Here is a 7,609-nt window from a genome sequence, read left to right as displayed (position 1 = left end):
TGTGTGTGTGTGTGTTTGTGTGTGTGTGTGTGTGTGTGTGTATATATTGTGCTGCCTGACTAATTGTGCTCTTTGTTTGTGCTGAAAACAGCTGCAACAAATGCAGCTTAGAGAGATTATTAGTCCACTGTTGATTAGGGCAGAAAAGTACATTTTAAAGAAGACAGATAAGGTGATTTCACGTGGTGAAGCTGGAGCATCAGCACTTGTCAGATGTGACCAGCCTCATCACCACATCAATAAATATTTCCAAGTGAACACATTTTAACCTCAGTTTGTACCTCTGTTGTGTAAAAGCTGCTCATGTCTCACAGATACACAAGCTGCCATTTTTACATATGGATGGTTGCAAAGACTTAAAGATCACATTTACACTGGGAAACCATTTTTTCAGTGTGCAAGACTAATATTGTGATGGTGCCTGTATCATAGGTTTGTCAATTTTACAGCTTTTGCTAAACTTTTATTTAAATCCGTATTCTGCTGCATGCTAGTTTAGCTCATGTGGTTGAAATGTCATTGCCTGGGTTCAAGTCTGACCTGTACCTTTTGGCCGTGCATCTTTCCCTGCTTTCCTGTCAAATCTCCACTATCAAAGGCAACAATGCCAAAAAATAATCGTAAAAAAAATATCTATAATCCTTTTGGAAGGTGTAATAGCACTTGCCCACACACCCCAGAATACCTGCTGTTGACCACTATTAAGTTACATACAGTGGGGCAAAAAAGTATTTAGTCAGCCACCGATTGTGCAAGTTCCCCCACTTAAAATGATGACAGAGGTCAGTAATTTGCACCAGAGGTACACTTCAACTGTGAGAGACAGAATGTGAAAAAAAAAATCCATGAATCCACATGGTAGGATTTGTAAAGAATTTATTCGTAAATCAGGGTGGAAAATAAGTATTTGGTCACCTCAAACAAGGAAAATCTCTGGCTCTCACAGACCTGTAACGTCTTCTGTAAGAAGCTTTTCTGTCCCCCACTCGTTACCTGTATGAATGGCACCTGTTTGAACTCATCATCTGTATAAAAGACACCTGTCCACAGCCTCAAACAGTCAGACTCCAAACTCCGCCATGGCCAAGACCAAAGAGCTTTCGAAGGACACCAGGAAAAGTATTGTAGACCTGCACCAGACTGGGAAGAGTGAATCTACAATAGGCAAGCAGCTTGGTGTGAAAAAATCAACTGTGGGAGCAATCATCAGAAAATGGAAGACATACAAGACCACTGATAATCTCCCTCGATCTGGGGCTCCACGCAAGATCTCATCCCGTGGGGTCAAAATGATCATGAGAACGGTGAGCAAAGATCCCAGAACCACACGGGGGGACCTGGTGAATGACCTGCAGAGAGCTGGGACCAAAGTAACAAAGGTCACCATCAGTAACACACTACAACGGCAGGGAATCAAATCCCGCAGTGCCAGACGTGTTCCGCTGCTGAAGCCAGTGCATGTCCAGGCCCGTCTGAAGTTTGCCAGAGAGCACATGGATGATACAGCAGAGGATTGGGAGAATGTCATGTGGTCAGATGAAACCAAAGTAGAACTTTTTGGTATAAACTCAACTCGTCGTGTTTGGAGGAAGAAGAATACTGAGTTGCATCCCAAGAACACCATACCTACTGTGAAGCATGGGGGTGGAAACATCATGCTATGGGGCTGTTTTTCTGCCAAGGGGACAGGACGACTGATCCGTGTTAAGGACAGAATGAATGGGGCCATGTATCGTGAGATTTTGAGCCAAAACCTCCTTCCATCAGTGAGAACTTTGAAGATGAAACGAGGCTGGGTCTTCCAACATGACAATGATCCAAAACACACCGCCCGGGCAACAAAGGAGTGGCTCCGTAAGAAGCATTTGAAAGTCCTGGAGTGGCCTAGCCAGTCTCCAGACCTCAACCCCATAGAAAATCTGTGGCGGGAGTTGAAAGTCCGTGTTGCTCGGCGACAGCCCCAAAACATCACTGCTCTCGAGAAGATCTGCATGGAGGAATGGGCCAAAATACCAGCTACTGTGTGTGCAAACCTGGTAAAGACCTATAGTAAACGTTTGACCTCTGTTATTGCCAACAAAGGTTATGTTACAAAGTATTGAGTTGTATTTTTGTTATTGACCAAATACTTATTTTCCACCCTGATTTACGAATAAATTCTTTACAAATCCTACCATGTGGATTCATGGATTTTTTTTTCACATTCTGTCTCTCACAGTTGAAGTGTACCTCTGGTGCAAATTACTGACCTCTGTCATCATTTTAAGTGGGGGAACTTGCACAATCGGTGGCTGACTAAATACTTTTTTGCCCCACTGTATAAGCATGTTTGGAATAAATATGTAAAACCAATAGAAAAAAAGAAATACAGTAACATAGCATACATAATGTATGCCTTACATTCACTCATGTAGAGTAGAAACATAAACATAATACGTTCACATTCTATCACTGATAGCTTTTGCATCACAGGCAATATTCACATTTTATTAGTAAGGTACACAGTCTTGTTCTGGCCTGTTCAAGAAGATTATTAGGAGGGTTTGGTTGGGGACACATTCTCCTCAGAGAGAGCTGATGTTTTTCATCCCTGCTAAACCACATCTGTTTCTGTCACCCTCTCACTGTCTTCTTCACTGTACCATAATTTCTCTCTCTCATACACACTTCAGCGAGCGAGTCCACATGTGGTTAAGTGTCTTCCCTCTTTTTTCCTCATCATGTTGGAGAAGTGGAGCTGAGCCCTCGGGGCACTGCTGTCTAATGAGCCACTGACTGCTTTGCGTTTGTCCTGTCAGAACAGAGAAACGACCTCGCTGCTGCCGCTAAAGCCATGCTATCTCTGTGGGGAGGCTAGCAGGAGCTGCAGCATCTTTAAAAGGATTTAAAGCAGCTGAGCGTGAAATCCCAGTCTCTAGTGGTGGATATCCTTATTTAAACAGATGTTAAAATCACATCCACCTGGAAGTCTGGATGTATGAACACCTGAGGGCCTATCTTTCTGTCTGCTTATGTTTGCTTACTCTGACTGAAAAGTCATATGTAGCCTAAAGAGACACACAATGCGTCTTTCCATGGATTCCTAAATGTATGCCATGTGTATCAGTGCCATGTCATATTTCCTAAAGATTTCCAAAATAAATATAACCTCAGGTCTCTTGTACTCTCACACAAACCCCTGCACTTTTTAAGATGAAAACAACTCTTCAAAAATCAATTAGAAGAGAAAGAAATTTCAAACACTTATTTCAAGGAGATTGATTTAAAAAAATCTTGGCAACAAATCCCTTTGCCTTGCTTTTTTTATTCAAGTGAAATCAAAGAATACACATAAAACCCGGCAGTTCAAAAATACTACATACCCACAGATAACCATACCCTTTAAATAAACTGATCTAATCTCATTTATTGCCTTAACAGAAGCAAAACTTGTGATTTTTATCCTGACCGATTAATTTCCTTTCAGTCTGTCTGAAGCCGGTCGATTGTAGCTTCCATTACTTTTAGTCACTACTGAGGGATGCAGTGTTCATAAGATAAACAGACCTTACAAGAAGTGACCTGTATTGTGGATTTGGTTATATTCAGTTCATTTTGATGGACTGAAAACAACAAGCTGCTTGTTAGAGATCTTGCAAACAGTACAGTTTTTGGAACTGCATTAATAAAAATCACTGTTTTCATTAGTTGGTCAAGTTCATCTGCATATTGAACATATTGTACTGTTTTAAAATGGTGTATTCAGTAAGTGATAACTAGAGAATGTCCTAATATATTCTTCATTTTCTGCACCCTACCTGAAGGGTAGGTTGTCCATCCATTGTCAGCCTTGCAGAATCGTACACTGAAACATATACCAAATGAAAAATGTAAAACACAATCACAAGAATGCATGCTGATAAAGACCTGGAGTGTGCAGGAAGTCTGCTGCAGCAGTCAAAATGAAGCAAAAGGCGAGAGGGAAGTCGTGACACAGACATCAGTGTGTTGCTGTCAGCGCTCTGCAGCGTGTGTCGGCTCAGTGCTGAGGGAGAGTGAAACCCCGCTGAGAGGAAAGTCCACCAAAGGGCTCATCGCACAAATGTGACTGTGTATGTGTGTGTCTGTGAGAGATAGAAGAAGCGACAGCATTGCTACTGCACAGCTCTTCGTGATGTACTCCTACACACACCTTTGTTCTGTTATCACATGCAATACCGTATTTACAGAAGGCTCGCAGACGTGCACATGGAAATGTTTTTAAAATGAAACTTTCTGTACATTTGGCATTTTGGCTTTTTGTGCACAAGAAGGCAATGTTAGGTCACTGCACACATAGCTTTTGGAAAATGTTTTTGCAACCTGGAAATAGACGTTTTGACCCGTGATATCAGAGTGTCAGTAGTCCTGACTGGTCGTGATGGCTGTGTTAATGTTTCACTATTTTTAAGTTGTCAGATGCAGTGACAAAAAGAAAAAAAACCAACAAATGTACATAAAATGCAAAATATATGTGACACATTACCCTAAGTAGTACATAAAAGACAATTTTTTTCTAGGTTGTCTGCGGTGTGCTGTGCGTCTGTTGTACCATATTTTCATTGCTGATCAAATAGAGTTGTTCAGGTAGGTGTCTGTCTAGTTGCTGATAGACTTTGCTCATTGTGTTATGCTATTAAATTAACACTGTCTATTAATGTCGGCAGGACTGATAACGCTTGCTGTCTTGGTTCCAATATCAGTGCATTGTTTTATTATTAGCCACAGCCGCTGCCTGCTACAATAATGATAACTTAACAAGTGGCTAATGTGACCTTTGGGTAATTGCTAATAGCTAAACAGCTAAAGTTATATCTGCACTGGCCAGCTGAACATGTATCATAACTGTTTAACAGATCAGTGTTGTTGAAACAGGATCTTTATTGATCTCTTGAAATTCCCCATAAAATGGCAGTGTTCAACATCAGCAACTGTTCATGTGTTTGAATCCTAGTGAGGGAAGTGTGTGCCTGCCTGCCTGCCTGCCTGTCTGCAATAGTGTTGTGTGAAGTTGTGTTAGCTGGAGACAAAGCCAGCACTGTTGGTATCATTGAGAAATTCAGACTGAACCTGTTTAGACTGAGATTTAGTTAAATTAAATTTTCAATTTTTTAATTCAATTTGATTTATAGAGCACCAAATCAAAACAGCAGTTGCCTCAAGATGCTTTATACTGTATGGTAAAGACCCTACAATTATACAAAGAAAACAGAAAACCCCAGCAATCATATGACACCTTTGGAGCAAGTCCTTTGGCGACAGTAGGAAGGAAAAACTCCCCGTTAACAGGAAGAAACCTCCAGCAGGACCAGGAAGGGGCGCCTATCTGCCGTGAACAGTTTGATTAGTTAAATAAAATACTGAAATAAAAATCAGTCGGTATAAATTGGTAATTTCACCAAGATTGTACATGAACACTGCCTTTTTGATTTACAGTGTCACATCGCAAAAGCACAAGTAAAAATTAAATATATGATCATTTTTTTCATCTAGGTAACATCTCAGAAAGGTGTAGTTGGATTTTGAAGACATTCAAAATGCCAAACGAGAATATTTATTGTGTTCTGTCATATTTTAGAATTTTCGCAAGTGTGCTTTTAAACTAGCTTTTGTAACAGTAGCTAGTTAGTTGACAGGCCAGCAGTATCTAAAACCCCAAACTCCTGCAGTGTCGGCAGCCAAATTGCTGGTGACAGGTGAAAAGCTGGTCATCATGGGAAGTTGGAGTTCTGATATTAGTTCTGATAATTTAAAAAAAAAAAAAATTATTTCCTGTTCACTTATGTTGCTTTTTCCTACTACTGGCTTTCCTTCTACTTTGTCTTTGCAGTGTCCTTTCTGCTTTCCGATGTCTTCAAGGTTAAATGCATGCACTTATCGGAGTTTTGAACAGTAACACAGCATTACATAATCTACTTCACCATATTAATCTTTCCATTTGTCTTATCTTGGAATCAGAATTTCAGCTTCGATGGTGCTACTGCTTCGCTGATGCAATTTAGATTATTCCCCCAGGTTGAGGAATGGTGTTTCAGCAGGTTAAGGCACAAACTGTACATCACCATACCTGCAAAACTGTAGATTTGAATCAAGTTATTCCTCATCCACTCTTTTCTTCCATATCTATCTTCCTTCATTTGCGATTCTTCTTCTCTCTTTGTCCATCCTACATCTCATGACCTTCAGTCTCTGTCATGCCATGTTTCCTGATGTTCCACAAATAAAGGAAAATGCTGCTAAATATCTACATACAGTAGCATCATTCACCATACAAGGCTGAGATCTCCAAATTCTCCAAGTGGAGGAAAGTAACTTTTTATCTCTGATCAGCTTGTTTTGTTTTACTTTCAACTCTTAATGAGCGTTTTTATCTCTGCATTACCTATATTCACCACTATCTGTTATAAATCAGCCATGAGAGGAGGCGGAAGAAGAGGCAGAGGAGACTTAAGTAACCCACATTTATCTCTGTGTGGTGCCGCACTGAATTCGTTTCCATAAACGAATGAGAAAATGACAAAGACTTTTGGGTTAATTAGGGACTCGACCCCTTGGAGAACAGGCTACACAGTTTATCTCCTGCTACAACAAGCGTGTGGCTAACAGCCATTTAATACGCCACTTATTTACATTTAGAGTGAATCTTATGGCCCCAACAACCCTTGACAGGAACCTTAAGACTCACAGTTGAAAAGAAACAAATGCGTATAAGTGCCAGCTTTTTAAAAAGTAATTAACCCATTTGTTGGAATGTCACGGTTCTTGAGTTTTTCTTCTTTTTTTTTTTTTTTTTTTTTTACACTGAGCGAAGGTTTGATTAGACATGGCGTTGGTTTGTTATCCACTTAGGAATATCTGTCCAATTCATCTCGCCACCGTGTCCGGAGGCAAATTCTCATTTCTTGTACTAGATTGGTGAGTGTGAAATCAGAAAGTTAACGTCAAATTGCAACGAAAGAGAAATGTGTTTAACTTGGCTTTTCCTATTTAGAAATTAGCCAAATCAGGTTTTGGTATCTCTCTGGTTTGCTAATCAAATTGTCCCTGCGTGACACCCAATTTTGATATTGGAAGTTGTTGGGTTTGTGCTTAAGTGCTTTCTGATACATGTTCTTTATACACGATGCACTCATGCTCCTGCCCTGTTTCCTGTAAATGCAGTCCCTCCCCTTAAAACCGATAAACATATGGTTTGCACAACACAGAGAAATAGTGACCGAATTCTCTAAACTTGCTACTTTCAGTCTCAAAGGACCATCTATTTCTTTCTTTAAACCATCAGATAGCAAAATGATTCCTATTTGCTGACATGAATAGAAACTTAAATCAGAAGCATTTTTGAGATGAGTATTTGCAAAATATGTTATAACTATTCTTTCCAAAATTCCTGCTTTGTATAGCTCTTGCCCTATATATAATATATACTTTCTTATATGTAATATAAACTCTTCTCTTAAATATAATATAGATTATATATAATCCATGCTATGTACTGAATTATATATACTCAAGTATCTTTGTTTAAACCTTAAAAATTAGCAGCAAAATGCATTCAAATTGTAAATATACACTTTAATGTTGTATACACAGA

This window comes from Haplochromis burtoni, unplaced genomic scaffold (assembly GCF_018398535.1).
Source record: "Haplochromis burtoni strain Fernald_Lab_line unplaced genomic scaffold, NCSU_Asbu1 Contig_27, whole genome shotgun sequence".
NCBI lineage: Eukaryota > Metazoa > Chordata > Actinopteri > Cichliformes > Cichlidae > Haplochromis > Haplochromis burtoni.
Note: the sequence above shows the minus strand (reverse complement) of the source record.